At 42.9% G+C, this 20,011-nt stretch overlaps 1 protein-coding gene across 14 annotated transcripts in view; it reads left to right on the top strand.

The window, feature by feature from the left end:
• PTPRF (protein tyrosine phosphatase receptor type F) overlaps window positions 1-20,011 on the top strand; it is a 392,629-nt gene that overhangs the window by 85,236 nt on the left and 287,382 nt on the right. For 13 of the 14 annotated variants that reach the window (XM_037403550.1, XM_037403535.1, XM_037403536.1 and 10 more), the window contains exon 2: window positions 8,069-8,149. The exons of the other annotated variant lie outside the window; for it this stretch is intronic. The gene's annotated coding sequence lies outside the window, so the exon portion shown is untranslated. The remainder of the gene's footprint in view (window positions 1-8,068; window positions 8,150-20,011) is intronic. 14 annotated transcript variants of the gene reach the window in all.

Below are 20,011 nucleotides of genomic sequence, written 5' to 3'. Positions count from 1 at the left end.
AGAACTATGTTACTGACGTGTACCCCTGCCCCTGTGGTATGTGGGGTTTGTGATTGTTCCTGCTCCTCGGACAGTACTGGGAATGGGGGTGAGATGTTCAGCTGTGCTTGGATGTAATGGTAGAATGTTAGTTGGATAGATCTGAAAAAATTTAGCACCTCTCCCCCCAGCAGCGTAGACAAGATACGGTCTTTGACTTCAGCACTGGTTTTGCTGATTGATATAGAAAGCAATGTAGGAATTACCTTGTTATAGTAAAATGTACCAAGTGAAACACGGGGACTTTATGGGCTTCAGAAGTAAAATTCGTGGTCAAATCTTGAGTTCCTCCAGACAAAATACTATGCCTACTGAATATCCTAGTCGGGTGCAAGGATATGCTTAAGCAGGCATCTTCAGTTTGCATCTCTGAGAATTTTTGATACGCTTGACCTTATAGGCGTTTGGGGCGTGAATTTTTCTCCTTGCTACAGGATCGTCAAAGAAGATAAAGCATATAAATAGTGTTCCTAGATTTTATACAGGTGGGAGTAGTGGAGGTGTCATTTCTCCCTGGAAATCCTTGTAACCTGTTCATCAAAATTAGTCATGCTTGGTGCTGTAGTAAGTGAGATTGTGCAGAATTTGAGTGTCTTAAGAAATGTTTTGGTTTATGGCTAGAGGTTTATTTGCTTTGTGCCCAGAACTCACGTTCCCACATTCATACTGCTGCCGAGATGCTACTGCCAAAATAACTGATAATCTTTTATGAAACACTACCAAGAAACCAAACGTCTGTCAGCTCCTTTCCTTTTTTTTTCCCCCAGAAGAAAGTTGTGGAAGGTTAGGCAAAGATGGTTTTATTTTAGTAGTTCTCCTTTGGCTAAAAAAAGAAAAAAAAAATAGTCTTGGGCCGTTGGTAGTCTTTCAGATGGTGCCAAATGCTCATCTGCCTTCCATCTCAACGGGATCTGCAACTGGAAAGGTCACCAGCACATCAGGACACAGATACTTAGTGCATCTCTGGTTATACTGGGTCCTAATCACTTAAGGCAAGCACAAAATGCCAACTCCTCCAGCTCTAGAAATGCTCATATGACTCAGTGCTGTAAAGGGCCTGGCAAATATTTACCCAGCAGTGCCAAAAGAAAGGACATGTTGTTTCTGCCACAGTGTTTTATGCATTCTAACTTCCTAAGTGTGTAAGATTGCTGTGTTAGGTGGCTTGGAAACTCCAAGCCTGTCAGTTGGCATTCTTGCTGCAGTAGGCAGGAGCAGGGTTTCTTCTCGGTCACATGCCTAGGATTTTTCGAGTACAGCCCTTTAGAGCACTTCTGAAGCATGTGGGATTCCTCTACACAATCGTGGCTTGGTTCTCCGCAGCCTAACTGGCCCTTCATTTGAATAATGCATTTTGTTGTCTTTTGTGTTTTGTAGACATTGAAGTCTGAAGTGATTGCTGAGCTGAGAGCTCCCTTGTGACCCAGAACTGCATTTTCCATAGAGATAAACTGGCTCTTGAAATCATAAAAGATGGATATTTTTTTTTTTTTTAAATTGTTCTGTCCTTCTGCCCAGCTCTGTTTTACACTTTGGAGAAGCCATGATATTCTTTAGATATCCACAGAGTTCTTGAATAAATTAATGTATGATTTGGAAAACAAACCCACTTTGTAGTTTAGTATCAAAGCAAAGAAGCCTCAACGCTAACTCTAGTGTGTAGCTAAGACCAGTGTAGCTCAAACGTGTGCAAATCAAATGTTTCTTCATCTTCTTAAATGAGTTTTCTCACCGATTTGCAGAATATCAGCTTGGTTCATTATTATGCAATATACAATTTCTGCAAGCCAGATGTTCACCAAAGGTAACATTAGACATTGAGCAAATAATTGTGTCCTGTCACACTGCATTAGTAACTGGGAAGAAAGTGTTTCCTAGTTTGTATTTGTGCAGAGCTAAATATAGCTCTAGTGAAGCTTAACTTCAGCTTCAGCTATTCAAGTCCCTAAGAAATTCAGCACCATGTTTGTTAGTCACTGAGTAAATGACTTCAGACATTCTTGCATGTTTCTTGCCCTTCCACTTGTGAGTTTTATAATCTTAAGGACTTGAACGTGAGGCTAACCAAACTCTCAGAAAATCCTGATAGTCCTGGGTTATTGCTGTCTGCAGGGACTATTGCAGAGATTTTTTTTCTATTAGGAGTTTTAGGATGGCGAGCCCTGGCTGCAGCTCTCCCTTATTTAACAAAGACAAGGTTAAATTGTGCTGTAGATATGCTTTCCAGCAAAAACTACTCTGATTTGTCACATTAAATCTGTTATTTATTACTTGTTCTACTCTATAGCTCTTCTGTAGAGCTGATGGCATGGTGCCTAAGACCTTAAAAAAAATATGTTAAGAAGTAACCTGATTGGACTGTACCAGTGAAATCGTGCTGCACACCTGGTAAGAAAAATCTGATGATGTAGAAAGGTGTGTTGAATGTGTCTCCTCCCTGGGAAGCGTACAAACTGATGTCTGTGGTGCCTTGGTATCAAGTCTGTCAGCTGTGGGATAATAACCTTCGTGCTGCATCTGCACTGAAAAGGCAGCACTGCTTCCTAAGATGATGAAAATGCCAAGCGCTGCGTTCGGGAGCTTGAGTCTTTTGGCTGCCATCGGTGAGGAGGGTGCTTCAGGTTCATCTCTTCTAATGGGTCTACGTAGGAGCCTGGGCTCAAGGAGTTAGTCCTGTTCCTTTTTTTAGTTTGTATTTGAATTCACCAGTATAAGCTCATCCTCCCTAGTCATCTCTGCTTGACAGTGAGCAGGATGAGTGTGTTTCTGAGCAATCTTACATCTAGGGTTCGTAGAGAGACCAAGACAGTACTTATTCATCTGCGTGACTTCTTCAACCTTAAGTGTGTTAGGAACTTGTGCATTTTCTCATTGCACTGCCCAGTTTCTTCAGTACTCTGCCCAGCTTTCTTATGGGTGATGCATATAATTTGGAGGAGAGAACACGTTCACCGTTGCTAGTGGGAAGGAGGAATCCTGTGTTGGCTGTCTGCCTACACCTGTACCTCTTACCTTCCGAGAGATCCTTTGAGGAAGTGATCTAAAGAAATCCCAAGAAAATTGCTGAGGTTTGTAACAGCTTTCCTCCTGGCAGGCTGAGATTTATAATGTAGGATGTGACGGGCAATTCCTGGTGCCTCAGCTCTGTCGAAAGCGTGAGCGATCGCTAGAAGTGCGAGGGATTGCATTAGAAGCTTTTCTCCCTCCAGTGGGGAGAGTGTTTGAGCTTGAACTCTCCCCTCATTGAGATCTTTGAAGTTCAGATCTTTAAAACTGTTCTCCACTCCAAAGACCTACTAGTGCAGTCGTCATCCTTCCCACCTGAGACAGGCTGGACCAGGCTCCCTTCAGAAGCCATTAAAGCTGCTTGTTTCATCCTCCAGAGGGGTCAGCAGAGAAAGACATAAGTAAGTAATTATTCCCTGCCTCTCCTCCCAGTAGCTGAGTGAGCTGTAGAAGTTGAAACATCATTAAATCTCTGAGCGGCACGAAGGGGCTGCAAGCCTCCGCAGACAGGGAGCCCATGGCACACAGTGGAGGGGAGGGCTGAGTAACAGGTGGTATTTAGAAACTAATTAATATTTGTGAATAAGAATGTGCCATTGGTAAGAAAACAAATCAGTCTGCTTGTGAATATTTATGTGGTGACTTTCAACACTGCTGGGATTGCGCAGTCCTTTTCCAGCTGCCGCATCTCCTCTTGTGTCACAGCATTTCACACCGGGGTGAAAACCTTCTCTGCTGCGCGGAGCTGTGCTGCGGGGCAGCAGCCAGCCGAGCAGCTCAGCAGAGTATACCCTTTTAGAAGAATATTCTCACCAGTTTGGTATTAGTGGGGCACTAGGTCCCAAGTATTTTATAAAGTATTCCTTGCTAGTGGAGTAAGCCATGCTATTTAGCTTGAGATTTCATCCCAATAAAAGCCAAGCCATGCACAGAGATAATGCTATGTTTGAAGAGAAAGCAGGTGTTAAAGGTTGTTCTCCCTCTGCTATGTTTGAAGAGAAATCAGGTGTTAAAGGTTGTTCTCCCTCTTAATGTTGTGTGTGAGTGTTTTACAGTAGATCAAACTTGCCTAATGTAATCTTCATAATGCTTTCATTTAAAATGCTCCCTGTGGTTTGTATTTGTGGAATTGTAAGAGCAGAATCTACTTTGTAGCTTGGTGGGGCGGGGTGTTCGATTGAACATATGTTCGCACTGTCATTTGGGAAAGATAATAGGTTTTTAACCTCTGTCAGTGTTAGACTGAGGTATTTATGGAGCTCTATTAGAGCTGTGCCTAGGCAGCTAACCTTGCGATACAAGATTTTCACAATTTGCCATTTTCTTGTGATAAGTTGCAGCTTTTCTTGGCCTCTCGCAGTGCTCTTGCTGTGTCAGCCAGCATGGGAGCTTACCAAGAGAAGAGGAATTCCTTGCTGTTGTCAGTGCTGCAAGAAATGCTCGTGGCTACTGGTATTGCTTGTTCAGTAAACACTGTCATGTAGATGGAAAAGCAGCCCTGAAGAGTTCCGGAAAATACTCTTCTGGGCTTGACGCATGGAAACTGGCAAAGTCCGTGGTGGTGGCAGCACTCGTGCCTTTGGTTGCAGAGGTGCCCAGGTGCAGCTGTAGGTGCTGAGCTCTTGCTCCAGGGTGCTGCAGGGAGATGTGCACTGTCGTAATCGCTGTGCGCAACAGGGAAGCTCTAGGCAGCCTCTCCACTGCTTTTGCTAGCCCTGAGTTTAACTTGGGGGAGGGGGGAAGCTGTGTGTAATTTAGTGTGCAGCGATCCTGTTGGTGTACGGTCTCTCTTTAGTCACTTTATAGGCTTCTAACAACCTAAATTAGCCTGGAGTCTGCAGTGTGCTTCATGGAGGAGGTTATCTCCAGTGAACTGCCATTACCACTTTTGTCACTGCTGATTAAATTTTTTTGTTAATGTTTAATCCTCAACAGCAAACACCTAGTGTTTATATGCCCTCTCCCTGTATAAGCAGAACATCTGTTTTATAAAGTTGGCTAGGACATCCAAAACTGAATCAGTGTAAAATTTTAAATATACGTCTCAGACAAACAGATGCAAATTGATTCAGAGTGTAAGCAGTTGCTTCAGCATGCACAGGTCCTGTTTTGGCAGGGGTTTCCAGGGGTCTTAAATTGCATATTAAACAGTGCTTGGTATGACTGATAGAGTATTTTCTAACCTCATCTTAAAATACTTTGCTTTCTGTCCTGTCTTAACATATCTAGTGTAGAATTTTTATTTTTATCGGTGGTGTGTTTCCCCTTCTTCCTTTTCTAGCAGTAGTACTACTAAGCTGAGAACAGTTGACTTGAACTGCCCCTACTATGCAAATGAAAAAATCTACTTACAGTTTGGGGAGAAATTGTTTTTAATGAAATACGTGCATGTGTACCATGGATGACTGCAACTATGTATGTTAGAACTGTAGGAAATTCCATAGGGTTTCCAAAGATATTAAAAAGAAATGCATAAAAAGTGATATAACAATTATTAGCAGAGACTGATACTTTTAAGGAAGGATATTAATGTAAATTGTTGGCTTACAGAAATTTCAAGCATTTTTATGCATTTAATAAAAGGTTGCCATTTAAGTAGCTTAAGTACCCTTTTCTGTATACACATCCTGGGATTTAACAAACAACTTACTGCTGGATGGATTCCACTCAGATGTGATTACCATTCTTGCAACAAAGACTAGCTGATGAAGAGAGTGAAAAGAGGCAGTACCGAAATGCTCATTGTGTTAGTCCTGGGGGAAAGGAGAAAGCAGACCTGCATAATCTGTCTTCTGTTCATTTAGTATGCTAGTCTTGGTTGTGGGCATCAAGGTGGATGTGTGCATGCCCGAAAGAGGACTTCCCTCAAATCCCAGGGAGCCTGGCAGGAGGTGCCAGGGTGCTTCTCTAAAGTTCTGACCTGAGGGATGGAGACTGACAGTGTGGGACAGCTGAAGGTGGGAGCCGGTGACCTGACACTGAGGGAGAGATGCTGAGGTGGAAAATCGGGACCTTGTATGAGAGGGGAAAAATCTTAACGCCATGTTGTGGACAAGGGATCTTGTAGGGACAGAAGAAAGACGGACAACATGGTCAGAGTTTTGAAAAACATACTGGGGAGCTTTGTGCATAGATATTGGCAGGGTAAGACCTCTGGGTTTAAAACAGGAACATCCTCGGAATGACTGTAGCAAACGCTGCCAGCATGTGCCAGAAGTAAATATAGTAGAGTAAGCACAGCTATAGAGTCATTGAAGTCAATGCTGTATAACATAAAATTGCATAATATATTTGTTTCTGAAGGTTATTGGAGCACAGTTTTAAATGGATGTGAGTCCTTGGAAAGGTGAGTGTAATCTGGTTCCCTGGGCTGAGGTTTCCAATAGGTCCCAGTCTGGCTGGTGGCATAGTGCCAGTAGAAGGGATAAGCTGGCTGTCCCCTTCCTACCAGCTCCAGCGCTTGTCCGACCGGCTCCCAAGCGGGCTCTGCTCCCTGCACCAGGGGAAAGGGAACTTTCTCTCTCCCCAGAAATGGAGGAAAAGCGAGGGGATTTTGGTTGTCCTGGTCAGCTCAGGGTGTGAGGGGATGAGAGAGGGTCTCCGAGGGGTGTATGTGTAAGAGGATGGGTGGAAGTATCTGTGAGTGTGTGGGGCAGCGGGCAGGCAGGCTGTCTCAGCCCTGTGTCCCACCGCAGAGCTGGAGCAAAACAGCCGCGTTGGTCCCTGCTCCCACCAAGGATGTGGTTGGTGCACGATGCAGCAACCATCAGAGACCTGGATGTCAGGGCACTGTCAGTCTCTCTGAAAGAGTGCTGAAATTGTTTATGAAATGAGTACTTTGTAAACGATAAAGACTAAATAACACATTCTATGCATTTGCATAATTTTGAATTGCTTATCCTTCTGAGGGCTGTAGTCATTTGGCTCATGTTAAAGAATGGTGTAATTGAGCTCAAGCCATCAGTTGTTAAGCCGAGCTGACACTGAAGAGAGGAGGTATGTTTTTGGGGAGACTGTGTTTCCCATAATGTCCCTGGCACCTTGGAGCAGTCTCCTGAGGGGTCAAAGTGCTGCAGGTTGGACAGGTGGGAGACGTGGTCAGGACAGTGAAGGGTCGGGATATCTTTCGGAAAGAGCTTGAGACCTGGAGCAATGGAAATGGGATGTATCTCCATGGTGATAGCATGCAGGGTCATGACCTTAGGGGAGGCACTAGGAGAAAGAAACTTCTGCTCTGAGCTGGTAGAATGGAGGGGGTTACCAGCTGGAAATGCTGGAGAAACACATCTGCACTTTGCACAGCCACAAGGTGAGAGTGAGCCTCAGGGATGGCGCTGGGCAGAAGGTGGTGAAGTGGGGTAACAGAGGAGGTAGGTAATCCTAAGGATGGGGAGTCATCTGAGACCAGACTCCAAGAATGTGCTTGGTTTGGGTGGTAAAATGAGTCCTGACAGGGAGGTGGTGTAATTCATTTTTATTGTCAGGGAAATAAACTTCAGGGATAGGGAAAAGCTGTTTAAGCTGCTGGATCAACGTTGGCATGAAAACAAATGGATAAAAGCTGTTCCAAGAGTAAATGTTAGGCTGAAAATTAGAAGTTTTTTTTAACTATTGGAGGAGCTCAGTTCCGCAGTAAGCGCTGGGTACGGAGACTAAGGGGGAGCATTGTCAGTGCGTTGGGGTTCGTTGCTGTGATGAGGCTTCTTGGATGTGAGACCTGTGATGGAGGGCGTGAGCTGGCGATGTGTAAAGGAAACAACTTTCCTGTCTGGATGTGGTGCTGGGTTATCATGACCGTGTCGTGTCCAAGGAGGAAAGGGGAAACTGTCCCTGGCTGTCACAGTTTTAAAAGTATCTGAATTGGACTATGTGCTGAACTGAACCGCTTCTTCCTCGGGGTGGAGAATTCGTGTCGTTAAGTGAAGTTTTAAACTTTGCTTTACATTTAATCTGTGAATGTCTCTGCTGTTATGGTCACTTATGACACTTATGTTTATGGTTGGTTTTTTTTCCCTCCCCATAGGTATTTTTATGGCCTCTGTCACAGTGGTGTCTCAGTGTCTACCAGGCATCTATGGATTTATTCTGAGAACGTTCCTGTGAGGTAGGGAAACCTTACCACCTTTGTTTTACAGATGGGGAGCTGAGGCACAGGGAGAGGAAGGGTGCAGGAGTCTGTAGCATAGCCAACACTGTTGCAGGCAACATCCTTATTGTCCTAATCCCAAACCCAGCTACCTGTCTTTGGCTATTTTGCTTCTTTTTTTTGCTTCCTTTTTTTTTTTGCTTCTCTGCCCCTTGCCCCAGTCTTGACTTTTAGTAGAAACAGTCTGCAAGGGACTATGAGGACCTGTGGAAAATATGATTAGAGTTACTGGTGTCTCTTTTTTAACATTGTTACTTAGGAGTTGAAATACCTTTCTAAAAATACCAGCAGATCTGTTTATGTTAAATGATTAACATGTTTAGACTTCCACAGATAAGCAGTCATGCTTTTTTGAGTCAGTAACTCCTTTATCCTACCTGTCTAGGCTTGTGGCTGTTGAATTCTTACCCTGCCTAAGCTAATGCTGTCCCAATCACCTAAAGCAATGCCAGGAATTTCATCATCCATGCAAAGATCTGATTCATGTCAAGACAGGTGTAAAGTTTCTCAAGCACACTTACGTATAATTATTGTTTAACTTTATTTTTCAAAGATCTTTCCAAGCCAGCTAAAATGTTCAGCTTAGAGCACCCAGATTCTCCCAGAAACTGTATTTCGGTGCCTGATTAGTGATGCTGATCCCTTTCAAAAGTATTGCAAAGTTCCTGACATATGTGCATGCACTAAATTACAGTTTACATCATAAAATCAAGTATCTTGAATAACAGCTTGAAAAGTGTCTCATTCTTCCCCTCCCCCTTCAAATAAGAAATTTTTAAGATAGGTCTCCCTCGAGCCCTTTTCTTCCTTCAAGTTGGTATTTAGCGTGACTTTTACTACTTAAGGAATTTTTTTAGAGCTATATCAATATTATAAATTATGAAGACACCAGCAGACTCTGACAATTAAATATTTTTATTGTATATTAGAATAAATGACATTATCTAAATGATAACATTGCAAAGAAATTTTTAATGCCATTTCTTTAATTTCACAATCTGTAAAATACATGCATTGGATTACATTTATGTTCTTTATTAATGTATATTATATGAATTTGCATCCCCAAGAATAAAGCCCTAATGACTCACAAACTGTCTCAAAGTGAGCTAAATAAGATTAAAGAGCTGGTCAGTGACCTTAACAGTCAATTAGGCTATGCATTACTCAGCCCGCTATTTGTGGAGTGTAGAAGGGAAGCAAAAACTCATTAGCTACAATGCTGATGCTTCAAACAAACAAAATTTTTCTAAAACCAGGAACTGGTGGTGTTGCTTAAGTGGAGATGAAAGCACTTACAATCAGTATGTCTTTTTGTGTGTGTGTTTGAAAGTACTGCTGGTGTGGTCCTGGGGAGTGGAGAAAAGCCTGCTAGTGAGCTTTTGGGCTCAAGGCCTTTTGGCATAGGTCCTGCTGGGCACGGGTGGTGTTGGGTTGGGTGATGGCAGGTGCAGTAGGATGTGGTGCTTAGATTTTGGGGTGCAACATCTGGGAGGTTATGCAAAGACTGCACAAATGGGAGGGCTGATTTCAGAAACCTTGTGTTTCACAGAAACAGCAGGGCAGAGGAGAATATCTTGGTGTGGCATGTTGCCAGCTTGGCTTTCCTCAAAGGTGAGCCCAGGGTTGGCAAGATTGTATATAGATATACACGGGAGCGTGAGCAGAAAGGCTCTGGGCTGCTGTGCCCACTGAAGAGCAGAGTTTGAAGTCTGCATCCCCTTATTGCACAGATTAGGAGAGGAGAGATGAAGGGGTGCAGAGTACTCAGACGTACTGCCAGGTCAGATCCCCTGCTCCCCACCAACTCCCCCACCCCTTGCAGGCTCACCTGGCCCATGCAGTCATCAGTGTGAAACCAGGCTGGCAATGGGCAGCAGGGCTGAGCGCATCCTAGTGATGGGGTAACTGTGAGATGCAAACCTGGACAGTGTCTGAACTGCAGGAGAGTCTCTGTCATCTTTAGGATGACATTTCTTAGCTAATCATCTGCATGTCGTTTTATATTGCGTTTGGAAGCATCTTAGAGCAGTTCTAGGTTGGAGATGGCTGCTTCCTGAGGGGATGCTATGTGATGATGAAACTGAACCAAGAGCAGTGACAACATTACATGAGAGCTGAGCCGGCAGCTTGGTCATGCTGCTCCTCAGCAAAACAGTGGTCCTTGAGGGATTCTTAGTTTTATAGTACTTCTTTTCTGGTATGCGCAGTTATATATGCTTCTAGCTGACCCTGAGAAGTTCTTTTAGTGTTCTTAATGGAAACTCAGGTTTTAGGAAATAAAAGATGACAGCCTCAGTCCATACAAAATGTGGGGTGAAAGTACAGTTTGAGTGGCGTGCAATAACATCTCTTAAGAGTGAATCAATGTTTTTGAATATAAATTGGACAGAATCTCCCTGATCTAGGTCATTATTTATCTGCAGAGTTTTCTTTTAAAACAATGTCCTTAATAAAGTCCATCTGATCTGGGAGGGAGGGGGCAGGGGAACCTAGAAAAAAAAAAAAGTGCACTTTTGCTGTTGAGATGAATGGGGGAAGAAAGAAAAGGAAGCCTTTTCAGTCATGTCAGGCTGAATCTAAAGCATCAAGGAATGATGTTACAGGAGAACCCCTGAAGATAAACTGTAACCTAGATTAGCAGAATACAGATTAAGTTTTCAGGAGTTTGGAGACTGCTGTGCATCCTGAGCAGTCTTTTGACATTTATTTAAACTAAAAGTGTTGTATGGTTGCTCTTCAGGGATACAGAAAAATACCTAAAGTTTCCATTTGAATGTTACAGCCCTGAAGTTAATAAATTTATTGAAGTGAAGACTGCTTGAAAAGATTAAAAAACCCAAACCTAGGATTTTCTGTTTCAACTTGGCTAAGGGAAATACTATATATCTATGTGATTATGGTTTGGGGGATTTTTATACATGCGATGTTATCACTGAAAGTTGGACACCGGATTCATGGTGTAAACTGAGACTTCTGCATGGTTTTCTTCATTCTGACTTTTAAAATATAAACCAGCTGTTATCAGGTCAACATTGTTCACTTATAATTCTTGAAATGTTCTTATTTTTTAATTTATTTGCATTTTGGAAAATGTGATACCATGTTCTAATTTAAGGGGTGTTTTCTGTAATACAGGTTATGGCCCTACAAAATGTTGGCACAAAGCTTATGTGATTCAAAGCGATTTGACTGTGTGTTAATGCCACAGTGGCTGGAACATATTAATATTTAATGCAAAACAGCAAGTTACCCGTTACTTTTCTCTGTAATATGGTGAACAGTATTTTCTGGTTATATTTAAATGACAGCCTTGAAAGGGCATTGGCTGAATTAATTGGTGTAGCTCAGCATTCTTTATGTATGGCTATTTTTTTTTTTTTTTTTTTGACTTAAAAAGTCTTTACAGGTCGTTTTATCTTACGAATGAGTGGAGTGCTTTAATATATTGGAGCCCAAAGGGCATGACTGCTGGCCATTTACCTGGTTTCGTATGTTGTGTGCTGGAGAATGCATGTGGAGAGGGAAGGGTGGAGTTTAAAGGTCCAAATTGGGACTAGTAAAATTCCCATCTGCTTTGAAGGTGTGCTTTAGCTGTCTACAGGGATGGTCTCAAAAGTGTATTTATGGAAAAGAGCATCAGCAGAAGCTGGAGATGTTACAAGATTTAACCATCTTTGCAAAATTAAACATGAGCTTTAGCCCTCTGGTCTTTTTCATTTCCTTTTCTATTATATAATCAGTATATTGGTAGGTGGCTTTTGTTTTGTCACTTAACCTATTTAATTAATTTAGCTATCTAAGAGTTAGGCAATAAAGGTAGAATCACCATAACTGGCAGCGTAACTTTGTCATCCCACAGAGTCAGCACTTGCTTACACTCTGATGCAATAGCTTTGAATAGCTGCCACCCTGTGTGTGTGTTTTTTAAACCCAAGACAAGTGCTGAACTCATTAAAAATACATGCTACATAAGTTAATGTGCATAAGTTTTAGGACTGAGATCTCCTTTGAGGATACATTTAATTCTAATTAACTCAGTTTCATTCTATCTACTATCAGCATAGGTTTGGCTGAAACCCGCCAGTATTGGTTAGTCTTCTGGTTTGAAGTGGAGCCCAGCGGGATGGCAGATGAAAACCCACACGGTTGTAGCTGTGCTGGGGTTCCTGGTGCCTGTGCCAGCTCCCGGGGCTGTGCCAGGCATGAGCACATGTGAGAAATGGCTGTGCCATTCCTGGGGGCAGCGTGCCACACCATCCTACCGTCCTCACAGGCAAAACTCTGGATTTCTGGAGGCCTGAAATAATGAGGTTTGCTGAGCTGCGATGGAACAATTGCATGATACCAAACTCCTGTGACTAAACTAGTCTGAATTTTTCCACTAATAAGGAACAGCAGCAGAGGCTATCAGTATTTTCACTGATAGTGAAAAAGTCTGGCTTTTTTTCTCTGTTCGTACCTTCTTTCTATTCATCATTAACTCAAGGATGATTTTCAAGGATTCTGCTAATTATGATCTGTTTTTCAGAGGAGGCAGGCAGTGAGATGGGGATTACTGTTGGCTGCATTTGTAGTAAGAGCGAGTACAAGTGTACAGGGAGCTGAAATACTGGGTGGGTTTTTTTGGCCCGACAGCGCTGGAAATCGAGCTTTGTCCAGTAGAGCAGGTTTCACTGAAAGCTGATGATAGTATTTTGTGACAGAAGGTTTTCATGGCATCACTGGAAGAAAATACTCACAGATCCATATTCAAGAGTAGAGTGCTCTGCTTTGTGTAACTGGAAGAATGTATGGATTTGTTGCATTTTCATCACAGCTAGCAAAAGAAAGCTGTTTTTTCCTCTTCTTTTTGACTGGTACTAGGGTCTTATTTTTGCAAAAGGATTTTCTAGGTAGAAGCATCAGGTGAAATGGATTGTGGATTTAAACACTGGGAGGGAGGGGGGGAACCACCACCTGGCAGTTTCTGAGTGTTCATCATTTCCTGAAAATTGGACCTTTTAAAGTGTTTCAGGTTGGGTACACTAGAAATTGAGGCATTCAAATCACTAACTGCTTTTGAGAATGACAGCCAGAATCTCCATTAACATTGCATCTTCTGCCTAGGGGATCACAGAGCAGAGACTGATGTGTCTTTGAGGATGGAAATGGAGCAGTTTAAGAAGTTACTGTGCTTCAGCTGAGATGTGGTAACAGCACACAACTGTGTCTAGTTCATTTTGCTGAAAAACAAAATAGAAATCACAGAGGATGATCCAAGGCTGTCTGTTTTGCTTTGCATAGAAGCAGGCTAGCTATGTTCCTGTAATAAGTTGCCATGTCTCAGCTACAAGGATGGTAATTTCCAGGTGATGAAAGGTAAATTATAGCTAGAACAGGTGGGTGCATTAAAATTGTAATGTGCTTCAAGATACCTGTCTGTGCTCATGGAGGAGTGGGACTTGCTGTGCTGGTTTGGACCAGTGGTCAGCCTAATGCTGTGCCCTACCCCTGGCAGTGATCAGTGCCAGATAACTGAGGCAGTGTACAGGAAATCATGCATTTGATTATCAAATGTTTTATCTGCTGGAGAAGTGTTGGGTTTTTTTTAATGTATCAAACCAAAACAGACTGGTTTAGTCACTGAAAGAGTTCCTTCTATAATGCAGTTAAATTTCTCTTTAAATCTTTCTTTGCAGACAAGGAGTTTATTGACATTTCTTAATGCTTTCCCTTCAGACATCTCAGCTGAGGGTTGGTTTAAGCCAATTACAGTCTTTAATCTGGCTTGGGTTTGGTGGTGTTTTTTCTTTTTGTTTCCTTTTTTTCTTTTTTTTCTTTTTTTACTGCATGTTGTCTGTTTTTGGTTTTGGGTTTTTTGGTTTGTTTTTTTTTTTTTGGTATTATTATTTGTTGTGTTTGGTTTTATTTTAAATACTCTTTTGCATCTCCAAAAAGCCAGAGTCATGGTAGATGAATAAGTCTGGGGCTTGGGGTTTTTTTCTCTAACATTATAGCTGAAAGATAAAATACTAAATGGGTTTCATGTAGTTATTGTATTGCTTGAGTGTGTCTTCATATTAATTAAAATGAATTTAAACAAGGTGATATGAGTAAAGTGCAGAGTAGGAAAAGGATAGATCAGAAAAAGCAGATAAGATAGGTGTATTCAAATACTCAGAGCCTGATGAAATTTGCCCTAGGGTACATCAGCAACTAGCCAGGCAACCTTTGAACCATTTACAATTATCTTTTAGAAATTGTGAAGAGCAAGAGAGGTCCTGGAGGACTGAACAGGGCAAATGCAGTACCTGCCTTTGAAAAAGGGAGATCCAGGGAGTTATAGAGTAGTTATTTTAACTGCAGTGCTTAGAGAATTGGAACAAAATTTTTAATCAGTTTCTAGGAATCTGGAGAATAAGATGATGATGATGATGAGGACTGGGGGGAGTGGTACCTGTGATGTTACTTGGACTTCAGTAACTTTTGACATAACCTCTTGTGGCATTTCTGTGGAATAGGGAAATAGATGTATTTAATTAGACAGTAAACAAATAACTGTTTAAAGACAGTGCTTGAAGAGTAGTTACCTATAACTTGCTGTGAAAACCAGAGAAGAAGGGGGGTGGCATGAGGTATTGTGTGAATACACCCCTGTTTGTCTTGGGCTGAGCTTTATTTGCTGTTCTCTTTACTGATGTGGGCAAGGGAATACTTATTAAATCTCCAAGTAAGCCCAAACTGAGAGAGGCTCAAGCATTGTGAAGGATAATTCAGAATGAAATGGCTACAGTAGATTGAAAAAACATTTGGAAATTTGCAGCGTATAACTTAATGAGCTGAAATAAGGAAATCCAGAATGATGAGGACATGGCTAGGCTGCACAGCTGTGGAAGAGCACTTTGAGACATGTGCTGGATCACCACCTATGCACCAGCTAAGAGCTGCAGAGAGGACAGCCTCCATCTGGAGTGTATTAAGAGGGCTGTAATTAAAAGTAATGGTTCTGCCGTGGTCAGTGCTGCTCAGGCCCTAAATGCGGAGCTTAGTCCAGCTGCAAGGATGTACATTGCGGAGCATGGGTTGGCTGAGGGCATCCCCAGGTGTGGCTGGGGTCCGGAGGACAGATGAGATAGGGAGGTTTTTGGAGCTGGGTCCGATCAGCCTGTAGATGAGGAGACCAAGTGATCAGTTGGTGTCTTGACCAAGGGTTGGACAAGAGGTTCTCCCAGTTTGTGGCAAAGCTGTAACTGTGATCCCACTGGCGAACACAAGTATGAGAAAGGCATCGATGACTTCAGAAAGGTGCCAAAACCTGGAGAGAATCAGGCAGAGTACTGTGGCTGGCTGGGGACTGGAGCAGGAGACGTGCAAGCAGGGTCCCAAGGAGCAGTGCTTCCTGAGCCCAGGGAGGGGGGGATGACTGCAGTCACCCACCTCGAGTGGGCAGCTGGGATGACGGCAGTGTCTGACTCTTCTAGGGGGAGCCTAGGGAAGGGAAAAGAGGCTAAGTCTGCAGGATGCAGCAAAGGAAGTTCCAAAAGTTCAGCTTCAGAGTAGAAGAGCACTGGAACAAGGATCTAGAAAGCTTGTGGCACTTCTGTCTTTGGTGGTACTCAAAAGTCAACTGAGCAAGGCTCTGGACAACATGGTCTGACGTCAGAGTTAGCTCTGCTGTGAGCAGGGCTTTGGACTAGGGACCTGCAGAGGTCCCTTCCCACCTGCTTTGTTCTGAGGTTAAATAAACTACTTCCATACTCCTTTTTTGGTTTGGTGGTTTTTTTGGTTTTGTTTTTATTTAAAGAGAATGACATTTTTGAGTGATAGGTCTCTCAGGTCAGTGTCAGTGCTCCTCCAGGTTACGTTGATCAGTGGTTCAGAAGGGCCAGGTATTACCAAGATTGCTTCCTTTTGAGTAGTGTCTCTTAATAACGTAAAAATGTTTGTTTTCTCAATCAGGCTTCAAGAGGAAACATTGTAATCAAATGTTGAAATTTCTTCAGTGCTTCAGCATTTTCTTTTGTTAGAAACAGGATTTTTTTGTTTTCTAGGATACAGGTGTTTAAATTCACAGCCTTTAAGAAACCTTTGCATCAAGCACATGGCTTAGATCGGGTGCTCAAAGATGATTGTTGCCTTGTAATATAATAAACATGTACCTAATCAGAGAAGCTGATTATTTCCCATCACAATAAATAGAAAACATGTGATCAATGACTTCAGCATCTATTTCTTTTTAGTGTTTTGCAAAAGTAATAAGTATGAGCTTGTAATAGTCATACACAATCACTAACATGCAGTGGTTAAATATTAATTTACATTGGCTGTGTTTAAAGATTGAGAACAGCTCTTAGGTAACGAAATGTTAACTCTCTCAAGTTCCATCAAGTTTGTAAAGTGACATCTAGAAGGGGATTGTGTTCCTTTTCGGAGTGGTGGTCTGTTGCATTTTTTTTCCTGGGTTAGAATATTGATAAATCAACACTAAGGCTTTGGTTGAGGTCTGATTTAATCACTTAAAACATACACAGGCTGCTTGACGGCTGACTGGATAAAGCATCCCTGAACACTAATGATCTGTCTTGCTCATCTGTCCCCATTTCCTTAATCATGCTGATGTTTTTTTGTTGTTGTTGTTGTTGTTGTTTTGGTTTGGTTTTGAACTGGTGCCATTAAGCTGACAAGGCAACCTTGTTCAGAGGTGCGGCAGTCGAGGGGTTATTTCCCATGATAGCTGTGACAGTCTGTAGGGGCACGTAGTTACGGAGCTGCCCCATCCTCCCTCTTGGGACAGTCTCTCCTGGCACTTGCCCAGTGCCACAGGGACTTTGGGCCATATGTGTAATCTCAGTTAGTTGTGTTAGATATTTGTTCTCCTTGTTTAATGTTTGTTAAAGTCTTGTAAATGAAGTTGCTACGATTTGAAACTTCATGGTCTCCAGGTTTTGAATGATCCCGCTTACCTTGTTGACTTTCTTCCAGGCTGTTTCTTGTGGTGGTTCTGCTTTGCTGGCCAGCATGCAGGAGTGGCGAGCAGGGCTTTTGTCTGAGTTTTACTTGAAGTCAGTAACTCCAGATGGCAAATACCATTTTATGCTGTTGTAAAAGGAATTTTGTTTAAATGAAGTTGTTTCACATGTGACTGGGTTGAGTTTTTTTGGAAGTTTCACTTTATTTGTTTATTTGAGGAGCACAAATTGTTGGTGTTGGGAGAGCCTAACTGATGAGGTACACAAAGAAAGGCTGATGCTACAGATGTTATGACAAGAACATCATACTTTTTTGCTGGATAGCAGAGTGACTGATGGGCTGTAGACATTCCTGACACTGCCTGACAGAAAGGGTTATTTTATCTGAAAACAGTGCAGTTACAGATGAGAGAGCTCCTGAAAAACATCACTCACTTTTACTAGCGACATCCATCACTTCCTAATTATGGGTGCTTTCAGGTGGAGAAACCAGTTCTTCCCATTGCTCCTCTGAAGCTCTTCTTGTCACTATGGTAGCAGTGTACGTTTAAAGTTGGTCCTTTATCCAGGGGCAGAGGGACCTGTGGATTAGATTAACACGCATTGGTGTCTGTATGTGTTAAGATGGGTATCATGCTGTTACGGGGATGGCAGTGGCCAGCGACTATGGAGAATGAATAAGACTTTGTAGTTTAACTGCCTACTTTGAAGCACAGAAGATCTGTTAAACTTTTTTGTTTGGAAGTCAGGAATTTTCATTGTCCTTTGAAAAGCTGAATTGGAGCAGAGCAAATCATGAGTGGTGAAGTGAGAAAGCAGTGATACTTGTTTAGAAACAGGAGAGAGTCTCTGAATCTGTTTTCCAACATGTGCACGCACTTTGGGGTGTGTGTCACTCCCATGGACAGTCCAGCAGCTCTCGCCCTTCTGGATGTCCCTGGGGAGCCTTGGCCATGGCACATTCTTCCCCAGCCTCTGCTGGCTGCTGACTCTGGCTACCTCCAAGCATGGGAGAGGGCAGGGTCTTCCTGGGCTCCTGGCCTGGCGGAGGGGCAACTGGCCGAGCTGCCTGCTCACCACAGGCGCTGGGCTGGGGGCACTGCCAGGACAGAAACTCGGGTGGCTTTTTTCCAAAATGCTGAATTTGCCTCACTTTTTCTCGCTGAATTTCTTGGTCCTGGTACCATACTTCAGAATTTTCAGAAAGCTGTATTTTTTTTTTTTTTTTTTTGAAAGCCACATTTTTGGTGCAGTCCCTGGCACTGCCTAGAGATCTGGTGCCAATTCCAAGCTCTCTGCTGCTTCCTGGCATCAGAGCAGACGTTGGCAGCTGTGTCCGTTATACAATGGCCTAATTGATTGGAAATTGTCATATCCACAAGAGCCCTTTGCATGGCTGGGTATCGTACACTCTGGTTTGCTTTGGCCCACCTTCTGTGTGGGGCTCAGATCTTCAGCTGGGCTCTTCATAGATTTGTTTTCTTTTGCGATGCTAAAAAATTCTCATCTCACAGTCTTACAGCAAGAGCAGGGCAGGTGATTTACTTTCTCTGTGTGCTACTGTTTACATACAGATAAAAATAACAGTTGGTTGAAGTATTGTTTGTTTTTATGTATAAATGTGCCATGTGCTCCACCCAGGAGTGTGCTTCTCTGCCTAGATTTCTTTGTATATTTACTTTGTGTGTCAGATCAGACCACAGGTATGGAGATGGTGAAGATACCATGGTGATATGGTCAGTGTAGGTGCCTCTGTGTGTGGTGTGGTCCAGGAGGAATAAATGAGTGTTTTCAGAATTGCTGTTTAATTCCAATGACTCTGTAGATGGCAAAGTATTTACAGTTGCTGAAATAATCTGTGCTGCCCTGTGCTGCCTTTTCACTTTGAAGAGTAGGTGCCTTGTAGCCCTTCCCTGGCTGTCAGTAATAGCAGTAATTAAACACACCTGGTAATGACAAACAGACCTGATTCACCTGCTGCCGAGGACACTGACATCCTGAGGTCGGGAGCACCCGTTGCTGTTTCATATGAGCCCTCAGTTTTGAACACAAGCTCAAGGTAGAAAGCACAGCCCGTAGGTAAGGTGGGAGTGGATGGCTGTGTTCTCTGAATACATCCCTGGCTTCCTCCTGGGAAGTGGAAGTAGGATGGCCAATGTCCAGTTGAATTCAGTTGGTATTTTATCATTTCCCTTTTATCCTTAATTTCGTACTACTGTAGCAGGGCCTTTTTGCAAGAAGACACAATGGTATCATCTGTTACTTCAGATTGAAAGAGGGAGTCCAAATGAGATGAAAAGTAGTTTAAAACAAGAAGTGTAGGTTTGGTGATGCTGCAGTCCCCAGACTTGCCAAAGCTTCTAACACCCCAAGCGCTGGTTGTGGATGATCATCACCCACAGGCTGGAGCTTCAGGGTTCTGGAAATGGCTCTGGACATCTTGGAACACTGAGTAAAAACCCCAAATGTTACTGCGGTTCTGGAGAAAGAAGTGAATTGTGCAGATGACCAAGTTCATTTTTTCCTGAAAGTATGAGCTGATTTACTGCGGGTGCGAAGTGGGATGGGACACAACCCCACCCCCACCCCAAAACCTGAAATACCCCATGTCCACTTTTTTGAGGTCTGAAGGACTGAAATGGATCGTTATCCATCAACTTCCCAAAGGCTAACTTGTGGCGAAGGTGGTGCCAGAGCAGAGGCTTTTGCAGGGGAAGTGTGGGAATCTGTCATCTGTCAATATTGTTCTTGCTGCTTTTACAAATTGAAAGTCTGGGAATTGTCTCTGCTGCAGGTAAAGCTGGTTTCAGGCCCTTGTGTGCAGATATTTTATTGAAGTGAGACATGAATGCTCTAGGGGAAAACGGCA

The sequence above is a fragment of the Falco rusticolus genome, chromosome 11 (genome assembly GCF_015220075.1).
Source record: "Falco rusticolus isolate bFalRus1 chromosome 11, bFalRus1.pri, whole genome shotgun sequence".
In the NCBI taxonomy this organism is placed as follows: domain Eukaryota; kingdom Metazoa; phylum Chordata; class Aves; order Falconiformes; family Falconidae; genus Falco; species Falco rusticolus.
The sequence above is the reverse complement of the archived record's forward strand: the minus strand, read 5'-3'. Positions and strand labels throughout refer to the sequence as shown.